Consider the following 15670-nt stretch of genomic DNA (forward strand, 5'->3'; position numbering starts at 1 on the left):
GACACTGTTACATATTTAATAGGAACGACAGTATCATTTTTTTTCTTAAGAAAGAGTACACAGTCCTGCATGGGCTTCCTCATCAGGATGGTGGAAACGACCTGATGGCTGTCTTGCATGCACTTTAGGAGCTGCTCGTGCATCACGATGACAGTTCAAAGCTGTCCTGACTAACGAGCCCTCCAACAGACTGGGAGGGCGTGGTCTTGCAGCTTGTGCTCGGTCTCGTCCATGTCCACCTGACTATGTATCTCCTCTATTTGCACTAAGCTCTTGTGCATCAAATGTACTATCTTCTGCATCTTATCAGACAGATCATTTACAATCTAGCAGGCCACAGCCTCGCGCTGGTCAGTAGTCTGTGCCTCTTGTTCTTCTGGACATTCGGGGTGTGGAGAGGTGAGGGATGAACAAAGGAGATCTTCGCACCCTGGGCACATTTCCTTCATGGTGTCATTTTTGCGGCGTGTGGTCGCCTTCGTATGGTCAGTGGGGAGAAGGTCGACCCAGCCTTCATGCCTAGCTGAATGAACCAGGTGATGAGACACTCCTGGCACATAATGTGACCACATAAGGGGATCTTGAATGGACTTTTGTGGTAAACTCAGGTAATTAAGGTTCATTGCAGGCAGCTGAAAGGTGTGCTTCCGTCGTGTCCATTCCTGTTTTTTTAAAAAATGTACTATTCAATGTATTTCCTGAGGGAAGTAAGCCAGAATACATTCTTCTTCTAGTATTTAGATTGTACCTACATTCGGTCTTCACAGGAACATATAACCTGTGATATGACTTGACCATAAGCAGGGCTTCTGCTAAGGCTGAATTCTTTGGGGTCCCAGGGACTTCAGATTTCTAAGGGGTCCCAGGTTAACTCTAAGGCGTCCCTTTACAATGTGAAAAAAGGTCAACATACCTTTCAGGCACACAAAGCACTGTAATGTCAGAAACTGCGAAAACTTCTGCGGTTGTTTATAGGCCTAAAAAAAAAATAAAAAATAATTAAAACAGTTTATTCACCTCATCCATTGATCGCTCCGAGGACGATTGAGCACACACTGTCCTCACAACATCTTTCCATGCCTCTGGCCTTTTCCTGTTGCAGTCTGCTGACCTGAATTTTGATAGCAGCAACGACTGACTAGCAGAAACTGCCTCTATCAAAGAACATAGTGATTAACATGTACTTTTAAGGTACTCACACATATCCACCTCTGCATCACACAGATAAAATGAAAGAAAAATAATTGACAGTAATTTTTATTTAGCAAAGGCAGATGTATACGCATCTGTGGTGTGACCAATGTTCATCTTATTTTTCATGTTCGGTATTTTCAGTTTTACTAGTTCAGTCCTATATCTGTTCAGTGTAATACAAGACTTCAAATATGCAGACCACAAAGGGATCTCTCTGTTTCCTGTACTCTGCCATTTTCTTCAGCTTTTTCTTGAGTAGCTGTTGTTTAGATCTATCCTGCTTTGCTTTGTCTTTGTCAGTCGTAAAAAGGACATAATCATCCAACTGCAGGTTATCTGTAACAAATCTCTTCTGTTTTTGATGTATATGGATGGCCATGTTCCGTGCACGATGCACAGGTTTTTCAGCAAAGCGCAATTTTTATTAATGACATTAATGCAATTGGTTACGAACGAGCAGGCATGTAGAATAAAAAGGAAGAGAAATGTGTTGAAAAGCAAGTAGCAATTCACCACACACCTGTTTCGGAGAGATCTGAATTTTTTTTCACATGACACCTGTGACATGGTTACCCTTTGCCTGCATCTGCAAGGCAATTTTTCGCCACACTTCATGGTGCTTTATAGCTGAATTGGAAAACATTTCCAAATGTTCCCTCTAAAGTTCACTGAGAAGTGAAACCTTCTCATGGGTCCATGTTGAAACACCTGTAGGAACATTATCTTTTTTCAATGCATGGTATGATGCCACTTTGACTTTTTATTGACCTCAGCCATTGGGCTCAAATCAAGGGGTCAACCATATTCCAAGATTACATTGGGTCATTAAACATCAAACTAGCATCGCGCAATTTAAAAACTCTATACAGATGGCGGGAAAGCTGTTTGAATGGTTAACTCAGCCGCATCTCCCATAACCCGTGACACATTGTTTGGGTCTGTAGCGCACACACCTTGCAGTACTGGGACTTGCGTTCTGATATAAGTATAAGCTTTACAAAAAAAAAAAGAGTACATGTGCTTCATCATCTATTTCTTCTTTGCACAGGGGACATGTCACATGGGGCCACATCATTTCTGCATCGCAGCTTATGTGTTGTTATATTGGATATCCCAAATCTGAAGCGCATATAAGCTAGTTTAAAACATTTCAATTGGTGAAGGTCAATATATCTTTCAGGTTGGAGGTAACTTTGATGCGTACACTTCTAGTTGAGAACTGTTCTTCAAGTGGAGTGCCAGTCCTGGACAAAACAGTCTTTCAATCGTTGTGGGAATGTACGTATAAATATATTAACACTCCCTACACCTTGTTGTAACCATACAAGTCCAAAACCATTTACACATAGCAAATCTTTCATGTGGTAGTACGCCACACCAAGCTTATTGTCCTGCTCGTAACCCAGATGACTATACAAGGAATGAGAGCCATCGTGGCCGTACTCATTATAGCCGAATGATCTCACACTTTACTGTACCATTCAAAATAAATAGATCCTATATTGTTAAAACTGATCTGCTTCTGTAAAAAAAATATTGAAAATAAAATCCACTGCTGCTATTTCCACATACATTGCAGTTATTCTCCAGTGTCCCACAGTAGTATACTCACCTATGCGCCACCACTCAGCTCTTGAACGTTCTTTTTGATGATATTTGGTCATTTGCTGGAGAGCAAACAATAATTTAAAAAGGTTAGCCTAAGCAGAACAAAATTAATGCAATTTATCTCGGAATGAATTTACTGCATGCTATGAAAACACAGTGAGTGAAGGCTGTATATAAACAACCAAATAGGGGAGTAAGTTAGCAAAGAGACATCTCCCTCTTAACAATAAAACTAATCCAAAGTGGCCAACAGTTGCTGTTGCTGAAAAGCCTGAATCAGGCATTCCCCAGTGCAGCCTTCACCCACGAGTTCAAGTTGAACACACCATACCTAAAGGAAAATCGGTTAAAGGGAGAGAATTTATTTAACCTTTCCCCATCCATCCCTGAATAAAACAAATTTGGAGGCAGCAACATGCAGATAAGGAAAGCTACATTTATTTTTCATGTATTTTTACACACAAAATTGCTCATTGGGAACAATGCCTCCAAATGAAAGAATAGATCTAAATTATCCCCTCGGATCACTTCAGGATTATTTCACTTCAATCATTCTATTTTCACACACCTGAGTTTGTGTAATCTCTTAGAATTTAATTACCAATCTGTGAAACCAACCTTATAGTATCTCTCTCTGTCTTGGAGAGCCATGACCTCATAAGGTAGTTTCTCTTTTAGATTGCGCCATTTGCAAGCTAAAGCTTTCACAATCTGGTGTTGGGGCATTAAAGGATGTTGTTTCTTTAAATGTATTCCCTTTTCTTTTATATAATAAAAGAAAGGTGTTCTGAAACAAATTAATAAATAGAAAATATCAAAATACTGAACAAATGTGTAATTTCAAATTCATAATTCAGCTTGTCTGCACAAGTACTAAGAGATTGGTCCTAAATGAAAGAAAATGTTCAGACTCTCATGATTACTCAGTTATCCATATACCTAGAGAGTACAATTTTGCATATGATAGCCTTTTGAGGCTCGTTTCGTTATCGCTTAGTCTCTCGTTTCATTATCGTGCTCTAACTGCATAGCCTTTTTTTTTTTTCTTCGCCGATTTACTATCACCTTTTTACTTTTACTATTTCAATTGTTAACTCTAACCACGTGTTTTCTTGTACGTCTCGGTATCTGGTTTTATAGGCAAATTACATGAAAGGCTTAGATAAAACTAAGTTACTAAGCTTTCACTTTCTTTTCTCGGTTTTTGGATTATTTCCATGGCAACTGATACCGTGACAATTGCAATAAAACCATTTTTTGAATTCCATTCAGCGGCAAAATCGCTGACATCCGCACTTTTTATGTCTAATATGCATGTTTACTACCTAAACTCTGTACACTTTATTACCACTAAAAATTCCTATTTCTTTTCACATTTCATTATCCACATGCCTTTACAGTGGCACTGATAAAGTGCAACACAAATTCAATATTAAATGTTCACATCCTGGAAATATTTTCCGCAAACACAGTAAAGCAAATTCACCCATCATTACTCCTCGTACTCTGAGTGCAAGGAATCCTTTTTTCCCCTTAACTCCAGTGAAATTGTACTGAAGTGCAAGTGGAGTTGAGAATATTCTCCTCAGTATGCTGCGCACCAAAGTTGCAACATTATCCCCCCCCCCATGGAGGAGAGATACTTCATCTGAAAAGTAAATAAAATGCTACAATACTGAGGTATGTGACCGAAAGCTCATGTTAATGCATGCTGTCATGACACTGTTATGACAGAATTAAGACGCACTTAAATGATAGTTATGCAGCATTCTTGAGAAAAAAAACCCAGTAATAATAAAACCCTAAAGAAAATAGCTGCTGCTGCAAAGCTTACCATTCTCCTTCTCATCTTATGATCCTCCAGATTGTCCTCCATCCTTTGCAGATCTGCCTCTGTCTTTAGAGGAAACGAAAAATCTTCAGATGCTGTTTCGCCCAAGTGTTGGTCATCATTGACCTTTTGTCTGTGCAGCACCTGGTTTATTGTTTCCTGTAACTGTTGCAGCCTCACCTTAATTTCTTCTAGTAATTTGAAATATCGCTCATGTGTTCTGTCTGCGCTCAAAACAAAACCAATATCAAATATAACCTGTGCATGTGGGATTTTGTAGACTAAGACAAAAACTTCACACAAAAAATTACCTTTTGGTTGCTGTCGGTCCCCAGACTGAGGCGGTCTACCTTTTTTCATGCTGCTGGTGGTCTTCTCACGGTGACGGCCCATTCTTTCTTCCCCATCCAATGTTTTGGAGTTGTCCATTATTCTTCCTTCCATTGCTATTACAGGTTCTGTAGCGAGCTCGTATTATTGTGTTTTATTTTCTTCAGGATATATCATTGTTTGTGCCTGTTATACGAGAGACAATCCTTGCGCATAAACATCAGTGTGAAAGGATCTACTGTCGCCAAATTAGAGTTTTTGATGCACAAGGTACATGGGCAAAATCATTACTGAAGTAAATGTCAGTAAATTGTTGTAGGTTATAGACAATGTTTTTTTTTCATATTTATTTATTTATTTTTTTTGTTGTTGTTTAGCCGGCTTTGTTCCTTGCTTCCTCCGTTGGTTTGAAAACCAATTCTGGAAGGAAGAACTACAATGTTAAGTACATTTAATTTTGAATTGTAATGAAACAAATGCGGCAATTTAAATTTGAAATTCATAGTACAGAGTGATTTTTTAGGCCTTGGTGGTCCGCCATATTTTGTACTTAAGTAAAGTGGTCAGCGGTCCGAAATACTTTGAGAACCACTGGACCAGTTTACTGTACTTACTTTAATAACCGCTTCTTCTAGGTGCGTGCTTTCTATGAGTCTTATCAGCGCGGCAGGCTTCAAGTAATTATTTTTACGAAATTCTTTTTTTAATGCCTTCAAGATGACTGGGCTTAAACGGTGGCCTTTTCTTTTTCCATCAGAGGATTCTGCGACACACAGAGACAGACAAGGCGTCAGGATATGTGTAGATGAATCAGATGAAATAGGACTCCACTAAAAGAGGCTTGTTTATAAAATTTTTCTTTCTTTGTTTGATTTTTTCTTTCCTTTATTTTTTGGTTCATTTTTTGGTTCACTTATATTCGTTTGTCCATTTTTCTTTCCCGTTTCAAGGGGAAGCATAACAAGACCTTATAAACATAAATTGGATTATCAAAAAAAAAAAAAAAAAAAGCTTACAGTACAAATAGCCTTCCAAGTATTGGAAATACTTTATGCACTTATGTACCATAGTGTCATATTGTATAATGACAAGACAAATCTACAAATTCAACATCTCTATTTCCATAAAGATGAATGTGACATGAGAGGATACAGTGCAAGTCCTTCTGTCGCTCAGGAGGTTCCCAAGGCAGCCAAATCCAGTGCATAACAAGGAACCATCCTTGTACACAAGTGTGCACATTGATTCCACACCAACTGCCTTCCTGACTTCCTCCTGATTTTCTCGAAGCACGGTCATCTGCAAAATAGCAAGCACCATTATAAGAATCCCAACATCTAAATGATTTGAGTTCCATATTATCAAGGGCTGTTTTGCTTATTATTAAATTTTAGTTGAAGTTAACAGTCAACTTTTTCTGCAGCAGTCCATGCTGAATAACAATGTTTGGCAATAAATAAAGTTAATAAAAAATAAGTATCTAGATACTGAAGCACAAACATGGCAGATTGTTAAGCACATAAATCTGGTGGATGAAATTTTTTTGTTCACATTATCTAACATTTTTCTTTCAAGACATCAGGTAGCTTACAATGTTTTTAATATTTCTTAACACGGCATTCACATCAAGTCTTTTGTTCCTTAATGTGAAAGCTATATCTTCATATTTTTGTTTCTTGTCTTCGGACAGGCTCCTCCACTGTTTTCCCCAATCCTCAGACTGGAAACCTGCATGGGGGTTTTTTAACATGTACTTTTAAGGTACTCACACATATCCACCTCTGCACCACACAGATAGAATGAGACAAAAATAATTGACAGTAATTTTTATTTAGCAAAGGCAGATGTATACGCATCTTGGTGTGACCAATGTTCATCTTATTTTTCATGTTCGGTATTTTCAGTTTTACTAGTTCAGTCCTATATCTTTTCAGTGTAATACAAGACTTCAAATAATCAGACCACAAAGGGGTTTCTCTTGTTCCCTGTACTCTGCCTTTTCTTCAGCTTTTTCTTGAGTAGCTGTTGTTTAGATCTATCCTGCTTTGCTTTGTCAGTCGTAAAAAGGACATAATCATTCAACTGCAGGTTATCGGCAACAAATCTCTTCTGTTTTTGATGTATATGGATGGCCATGTTCCGTGCAGGATGCACAGGTTTTTCAGCAAAGCCCAATTTTTATTATTGACATTAATGCAATTGGTTACGAACGAGCAGGCATGTAGAATAAAAAGGAAGAGAAATGTGTTGAAAAGCAAGTAGCAATTCACCACACCTTGTTTCTTGTCTTCGAACAGGCTCCTCCACTGTTTTCCCCAATCCTCAGATGGAAACCCACATTTCTTAGTGAATTGAGAAAAGACAATGGGTACAGTAGGATATTTTTCCATTATCTCTTTTCGATGTGTTTTCGAAATACTGTATATGTAGTATAAATACTATCCCTTCATTAACAAACAGTAAGATAAGATAACTTTATTGTCCAGCAAAGGAGATGTGTCTTCCAGCATGCAAGCAGAGAGAAAATCAAAAACATCAACAATAACATGAGCAATGGCAGAAGTGAGCACACACACACCCACACACACACACACGCCCGCATCAAAAGGACAATACACCAGTTTCCATGACTACATAATGACAGTGATAACAGAGATGGGATTACGTCATCCCCCTTGTGTGTAACACGTCAGGTTCGGTCTACTAGTCGCTTATAGTTTTTTGTTTGTTGAGAGCAGAGATGGCCGATGGAATGAATGACCTTCTATAAACGTTCTTTTTCGCAAGAGTGGCCCTCAACCTCCGTCTTGAGGGCATAGGCTCGAAGCGGGGGTTGAGTGGATGGGTGGGGTCAAGCATGATTTGTTTTGCTTTCCGGACAAGGGCTGAATCGTACAGGTGGGAAAGGGTCAGCTGTTAGGAGCCTACGATTTTGCTGGCTGTGTTTATGACGCGCCTCAGTTTGTTCTTGTTTGTCACGCTTGTCTGGCCATACCAAGAGACAATATTGAATGTAATTATGCTTTCTACCAGCGCACGATAGCTCAAATCAAGGGGTCAACCATATTCCAAGATTACATTGGGTCATTAAACATCAAACTAGCATCGCGCAATTTAAAAACTCTATACAGATAGCGGGAAAGCTGTTTGATGGTTTCCTCAGCCGCATCTCCCATAACCCGTGACACATTGTTTGGGTCTCTAGGGCACACACCTTGCAGTACTGGGACTTGCATTCTGATATAAGTATAAGCTTTACAACAACAAAAAACGAGTACATGTGCTTGATCTTCTATTTCTTCTTTGCACAGGGGACATGCCACGTCATGTGGGGCCACATCATTTCTGTATCGTAGCTTATGTGTTGTTATATTGGACATCCCAAATCTGAAGTGGATATAAGCTAGTTTAAAACATTGCAATTGGTGAAGGTCAATATATCTTTATATATATCATTGCAGAACACAAAGGGATTTCTCTATTTCCTGTAATTTGCCGTTTTCTCCCAGTAAGTTCTTTACTGACTTCGTGGGTTATAAAAACAAGAACAATGCCTATCAGGCTGACTGCATTTCCCCTGTAGCATGACATCTTTAACAAAAATATAAAAGTCATTTAACTGATTGCAAGGATTTTATAGATTTTCCAAGGTATACAAATATTGACACTCTCTTACCATATAATTCATTGAATATTTTCTGCACACATTAATGCAGATACCTCACATCCGATGGAACTGATTGCCTTTCTTGTGCTAGCACATGGGTCAGGCCATTTATTCTCATCTCAAAGTAGTAGTCCACACCAATGTGTGAAAGTGCTCTCTCCTGCATATTAAATTATTCCATTGTACTTTGACTATACAAATATTGACACTCTCTTACTATATGAATCATTAAATATTTTCTGCACACAGGACAATAAGGTGCATCATAATCATCATCATCAATCAACCATCCAATCCATCCGTCCACCGTCTGTCCGTCGTCATCAGTCATCATCATCATCAATCGTCAGTATTTGCACACAGCCCAGTCAGGACGAAAACTCCAAGTCGATTCAGGACTTGTTACAAGGAGGACACACTGTCCGCTCAGGACACACTGAGAACACCGAGAAGACCGCTCCTGTCAAGGAAAAACTCAGTCACAGCAAAGAATTCAAAACACCCCAACACTCTTTCCTGTGTTTTCTACAAAACCAATCTATCAGCACTTGTTGATTAAAAGACCGGCTGGCCATCACTGGTGTCACATGGACAAACAGAAAAAGCATCCTTGTCTTCTGCCTTGGAGTGTTCTGTTGGGGCATAGCAAGCTAGCACTGTTAGCTTGGTGTACTTTGAATGGAATCTTGCTCTCAAAAAGCCTGTGTCCATAAGGCTTCCATTCTAGCAGTGCCTTTTCACTTTTCCTGTTGAGGAGTAGGGCTACTCCTTCAGAGTGCTGAGCGTCTGATCTTCCTGAGAACAAGATGGTATGTCCTGACGCTAGTCTCCGTACCAGTCCATCTGACCTCACTGACTCCCAGGATGTCCAAGTTGTAGTTGTCAAACTCTTTGACTTGTTAGAGCATCCAGTTTCATACAAGGTCTGGGCGTTCCAACACCTCACCCTCAACTTTTGATTCGGCTTGAATAAATCCACTGTCGGGGTGCCAGCTCCTTTCAGGTTTGGCTATCATCCCTCATAAATCCAGTCTACTTCGCCAAAATTTCTTCTTTGTCAAAATATATGCTGTATACATATATGTTTCCTGGAGAGCAAACAATTTAAAAAGGTTAGCCTAAGCAGAACAAAATTAATGCACTTTATCTCGGAATGAATTTACTGCATGCTATGAAAACACAGTGAGTGGAGGCTGTATATAAACAACCAAATAGGGGAGTAAGTTAGCAAAGAGACATCTCCCTCTTAACAATAAAACTAATCCAAAAAGGCCAACAGTTGCTGTTGCTGAAAAGCCTGAATCAGGCATTCCCCAGTGCAGCCTTCACCCACGAGTTCAAGTTGAACACACCATACCTAAAGGAAAATCGGTTAAAGGGAGAGAATTTATTTAACCTTTCCCCATCCAACCCTGAATAAAACAAATTTGGAGGCAGCAACATTCAGATAAGGAAAGCTACATTTATTTTTCATGTATTTTTACACACAAAATTGCTCATTGGGAACAATGCCTCCATATGAAAGAATAGATCTAAATTATCCCCTCGGATCACTTCAGGATTATTTCACTTCAATCATTCTATTTTCACTAACGCCCACACCTGAGTTTGTGTAGTCTCTTAGAATTTAATTACCAATCTGTAAAAACCAACCTTCCAATAACGCTCTCTGTCCTGCAGAGCCATGACCTCATATTGTATCTTATTTTTGAGGCCATGCCATTTGTGGGCTAATTCTTGTGCTACTTGTGGTTGCCCCCACAAAGGATGTTGCTCCTTTACTATGACTTTGTTCTTTTATATAGTAAAAGAATGCTGTTCTGAAACAAATTAATAAATAGAAAATATCAAAATACTGAACAAATGTGTAATTTCAAATTCATAATTCAGCTTGTCTGCACAAGTACTAAGAGATTGGTCCTAAATGAAAGAAAATGTTTAGTCCACAATGTGGTCATCAGACAGGTATCACCAGCAAAACCATTGTGCTTGTAGGATGGCCTGACCAAAAAAAAAAGGAAAGGGAACAGGTTAAGTAATAGAGTCCAACATATACTCTCATGATTACTCAGTTATCCTTATACCTAGAGAGTACACAAAGCATCCTTTACAGATTTCCAGTTTTCCAGTCAGTAGCATATTGTTTCATATTAAATGCTAGTGACAAAAATGGACATAATTCTAAAATTTTAGATTTTAAAATTTGATGATGCTATATACATTCGTTACTTTAGTGCCTTCAAGTTAAAGATTTTTTTTTAAATGTTAGTGCTCAAAGGATATTACATGATTATTATTAATACTTAGTGTCATCATCCCTGGCATCTGATCTTTACAGAAATGAGTCGAAAAAGAACACTGCTGCCAGATTTATATAAGGCTAAACGTCAGTATGTGCCATCATCTGCAAATAATGAAGAAAATGGAATGCCTAGTACTCGGGGAGATTCAAACGGTTTGTCAAGTATGACAACGTATTCTTTTTAATATTTTGCACACTAATAATTGTAATGAAGTGTTCACCTATATCCAGTTTTATTTTTTGAAGGATGGTGATATTATCAGACACCATCTTGATTGCCAAACTTAATATGTAATAAACATTTCAGTCACATTCTTGCGTTCTTTTTAATTATCGATTACAGCTCAGCGTTTCAAGCTCACCAGAGGAATAGACATAGTTTTTTGACTCAGTTTGTTGACCCATTTTGTAGAAAGATAAGTTTGTACAAACCTTATAGCTTAAAGTCTGTATAAATCAAAGTAAACAGTACTAGGGCAGTGATTTAATGAGCAATTAAAATTGATCTTTGACTTGGTTATTAGGAGTGGGACTTGATCACTAGGGGTAGGATGGGAGTCTGCAAGCAGCTGCTAAAATGCTTTCTTTTTCTCTTTTGTATTGTGAGCTTTGCTGTGGGAGAAAGTTGGTCAGATCTTCAGGTCTCCACTTTATGAGGTTTGTCAGTCACTCCTATTTTGGTGAACCTGAACATCAGTTTTTATCCAGGATGTCCAAATGGAAGGTGTTGGTGTCTTACAGCAATCCACTTACCAAAATAGGGAAGCTTCGTCCTTTTTGCTGTTGCCAGAACAAGTTCATAGGGGCTTCCCAAGGAGATGACAGTGATCCCTACAAATCTGTTGGTCTTGTGTTTGGTTGCTGATGTGAATTTCTGGAAAACAGCAGCCATCTTTGGACATGCTGGCTCCCAAGTACTTAAAAATTTTGTTTTCCAGTTTTTGATTCAAGTAGACCGCTGCCTGCTCCTAATGATGTCTATTGTCTATGACTGCTGTTGTCACTGCTCGTCTTCATTCCATATGTTCCTGCTGTGTCTTATTATTGTAATGCTATAATGCCTGACAGAGAACTGGTGGAAATTAGCCATTATTAGACAGTCATTATAGCTAATGTCAACTCTGGATATTCTCTTTCAAAAAACAAAAGCCATATCATGTGTCTTCTGTAGCCTAGTAGATTGTATGGCCTTTGCCTTTCATTGTTTCTCACAGCCTGTCTGTTAGATTTCTTTGAATTCTCAGTGTCTCAGATAAGGCTTCTTATGTGTGAATTCTCATCTTGCAATCTTATGTAATTTAGGGACATTCCACAAGTGTTGTTCACACTTGGCCAGCATGATTGTGAAGTTAGCTTCAATATAACATTTATCACTTTCATCCTGAAACTTGTCTTATATATTCATAGTCATTGTAAATCCAGGTCTCAACCATTCCAGCATGTTAATTCATCGCTGTACCAAGCAGGGTTAGATATCTGCATTCCTATGCAAGTCATTTCAAATAGCTTCTGACCATATTATACAATTGTTATATATTCATTGTAGTGTCATCTACAAGAGGATGTCTCAGGCAGATTGAGCTGCTATACATTTCTTGATCTTGATATATGCAAACAATATAAACTAAACAATATAACTAATGATGTGCTGGACTGTGTTTCTCGATCATGACATTTTGTTTCACTTCTATGGCTTTAGCTGATGGGTTGAGTAATGCTCCTTTCTTCTATGGCGCCATTTTTATCTCGATCCAGTTTCTTGTTTGTGTATGTCAACAATTAGATGAAATGTGCAGTGTGGCAAAACGTCTTGATGACTCGAGGCAGCAAAACTGTTTACTTGTTTGACCTGGGGAGGTGTATCCTCAGCATTCTTAATTTGTTCTCTCTAATGGCTTCTTCGATGACAAACTATTGCAATCTTAGCACTAAATCTTCAACAGTGAAGTATGTTGCTAGGCTGCACAAACAAGTTTGGTCCTCCATTTTCTTCTGTCTCCAGGATTTCTTTTTCCCTAATTTATGCATTTATTTTAATTTCATAGATTTGTTGGATAACAGAGTACTATATTCGTTCAGTACAATATTCAGTACTATAATCAATTAGTCATTAATCAGATGGCACTACACGTTCCCCCATTCCACGTGTTATTCCTTTTTCTTTCCTGTCATCTTGGTTGGTTTCTTCAATTTCTCCTTATCTTGATTGTTTTTTTAATTGTTATAATTAAAATCATTAGTAACGCATCATGAGCGTGTTCATAGGGCTGGGATGTGGCACTATATAAATAATCTTTATTATTATTAAAAGTTTTGAGCCTTTTATTATCATTTTTATGTAGGGGTTCACTCCTGACAGAAATAACTTTTTATCTTTAACTCGTACCTTACAGTCTTTATATCTATAGCTCAGTTGCATTGATACACCTGTAGTGAATTAGTTGCAACTTTATGTCTTATTATAGAAGTACCATCTGACACTAAAGCTGCCTTACTGCTGTTGCGAGGATTGTTTCCTCTGGAGAAATTTGAGGAAAGATTACCACCTATTATTTTGAAACACCAGTTATACAGTCTGGTCAAAAATCGCACACACAGCTGGTTGAGTATTGCTCTGTGCACAGACATATTTCACAGCAGTAAAGTGCTGGAAACTCCTTTCTTGGTAATTTCAAAACAGAAAACATATATTTTGATATGTATGTCTATATCAAGAAAATGTTACATTCATAATAATTGGTTTTTAACTTTATTGCATGAAAACAACGCAGCATTATCTACTTGATTTTTTTTTTTTTTTTTTCTTAATTTTAATTAAGTGCTTATTTGTTATATTACATTACAATACTTTCATGATGAGTTTGGTGTGGGTTTGCCAGTGTGTGTGGACATGTGCATCATACTTGAATATTTACTTTTTTGGCAATTTTCCAAAACATCATGGTAAGCCTTGTTTTAAAGTATATTTTTCTTGGTGTCAGAATGACTTGGTCACTGCTGGGGAAGTGAAAGTATTTAAGCTAGGAGTGGATTCCAACAGTCAGTGTTTGGTATTCTCTGCTGACTATACACACCATGTTTTACGTGTTATGTCAGAAACAAAAGTTGATCAGTCTCTTATCGGTGAGTTTTGAGTAAGTGTGAGAGAGCGAGAGCAAGTAGATGTTTTCACTCACCATTTTCAATATGAAGCTCAAACTAAGATTTCCTTTCTGGCTGGTGGTTGCTTTTTACTGAAGAAGTAACATGCATGTCGTTGATAATATTTATTTTCAGACAAGGCTAGAGTTGTTTGTAAAAGAATATAAAAGTCATTCTTTCTTCTTATTAATCCTAATCACTCCCAGTGGAGCATAGGGCCGAAGTCATTCTTTACTCGTTTATTTTAACTTTTGTTTTACACAGAGAAAGTTAGAGTAAATATTCTTGATGCTCATACAGACATCAGCTTCGAAAAAGATTCTCTGACAAGAGAATATGGGTTTACAGATGCAGAAATTACGTAAGTACCTGTAGTTTTAAAGATTTAGAGGGCCTGCTATTTGTACAACAATTACATAAAAAAAACATTTAGCTATATATTAACTTTGTTTTTGTAAACCCATGTTATTAATAGTGTAATAAGACAGTCAAACATTTTGTATTTTGCAAAAGACACAGACAACTTTATCTGGGTTTTTTTTTTTTTTTTCTTAACAGTATTTTTATGGTGTAGTGATTACAAGCTACATAAATCACTCATTTTTATTAGTATTTAATAGATAATAAAATGTCCATATTACTGATGTTTGGTGAGTAGGAAAGAGATGGAGAGAGGGAAGAGAGTTGTGAAGACTGATTGGTCATTATTTGGCTTTTTCTCCCATCTGGATGTCAATCGATAGGCGCTCGCTATTTTTTTTTTTTTTATGTGAATAGGATATAGAGGTAATTGTTAATATTTTAAGCTCCTCTCCATTGATATACACATCCACAATTTTCGATGTTATTTGTGGAGCCCTGAGAAGGTTGGTTTGTATCCCTTGCTTTCTCTCATTTCTGTAAACTGCTGTGCGTTTGGCATGCTGCAAATAATAATAATAAAAAAAGACTTTATTAACTCATTCATGTGCCAATACAGCAAAATGAAAATACTGAAGGTGGTGATAAAGGTAATTTTTCAGTGTAATAAATACCATGAATAGCTGTTTTAATGTGGGGCTGTAATGATTTTCACAAATAACCCAACTTTACGTTTTTTTTTATGTATTCCTTCATTTACGCACAGGGTTACAAATTTAGACAGTACACTGGTTACAGAAGGACGTTGGCTGATAGAGCCCAACCCGCAGGTTGACAAAAAGGTTTGGTCGGCCACCGTCCTAGTTACCCAGAAGCTTGGTGCTTCATTGGCCAAAACCGGAGTAAAGGGAATTAATTCCTATACTTTTCTCTTTCTTTTGACTATCATTGATTGATCTTGATCATAAATGGTCACCATTTGTTGTACATGTAAGATTAAGTATGATGTATGATGTCGTAGAAACGAGGTACGTACTGGCAATCTTTTCTGGCATTTTTTTCGCTTGCTGACCATGTCGACCTATCAAGAAAAAAGTAATTTCAAAATTATAAAATACTAAATCGAAAACGGACCAACTATGCATTAAACCAGGGATGCCCAACCTACGGCCCGCGAAACTTCTGCCCACAGTGCAGGTAATCGGCATGTTAGTAATAAATTAAAAAAAAACGAAAA

At 37.7% G+C, this 15670-nt stretch overlaps 1 long non-coding RNA gene across 1 annotated transcript; it reads right to left on the reverse strand.

The window, feature by feature from the left end:
• Positions 1-3835: 3835 nt before the first annotated feature.
• On the reverse strand, positions 3836-14724 carry LOC112566758. The gene is made up of 2 exons (XR_003099692.1): positions 4945-14724; positions 3836-4699 (listed from the first exon to the last, which is right to left on the reverse strand). It is a non-coding gene; the product is annotated as an uncharacterized LOC112566758 (long non-coding RNA).
• Between the last annotated feature and the right edge of the window lie 946 nt (positions 14725-15670).

This window comes from Pomacea canaliculata, linkage group LG1, assembly GCF_003073045.1.
Source record: "Pomacea canaliculata isolate SZHN2017 linkage group LG1, ASM307304v1, whole genome shotgun sequence".
Lineage (NCBI taxonomy): Eukaryota > Metazoa > Mollusca > Gastropoda > Architaenioglossa > Ampullariidae > Pomacea > Pomacea canaliculata.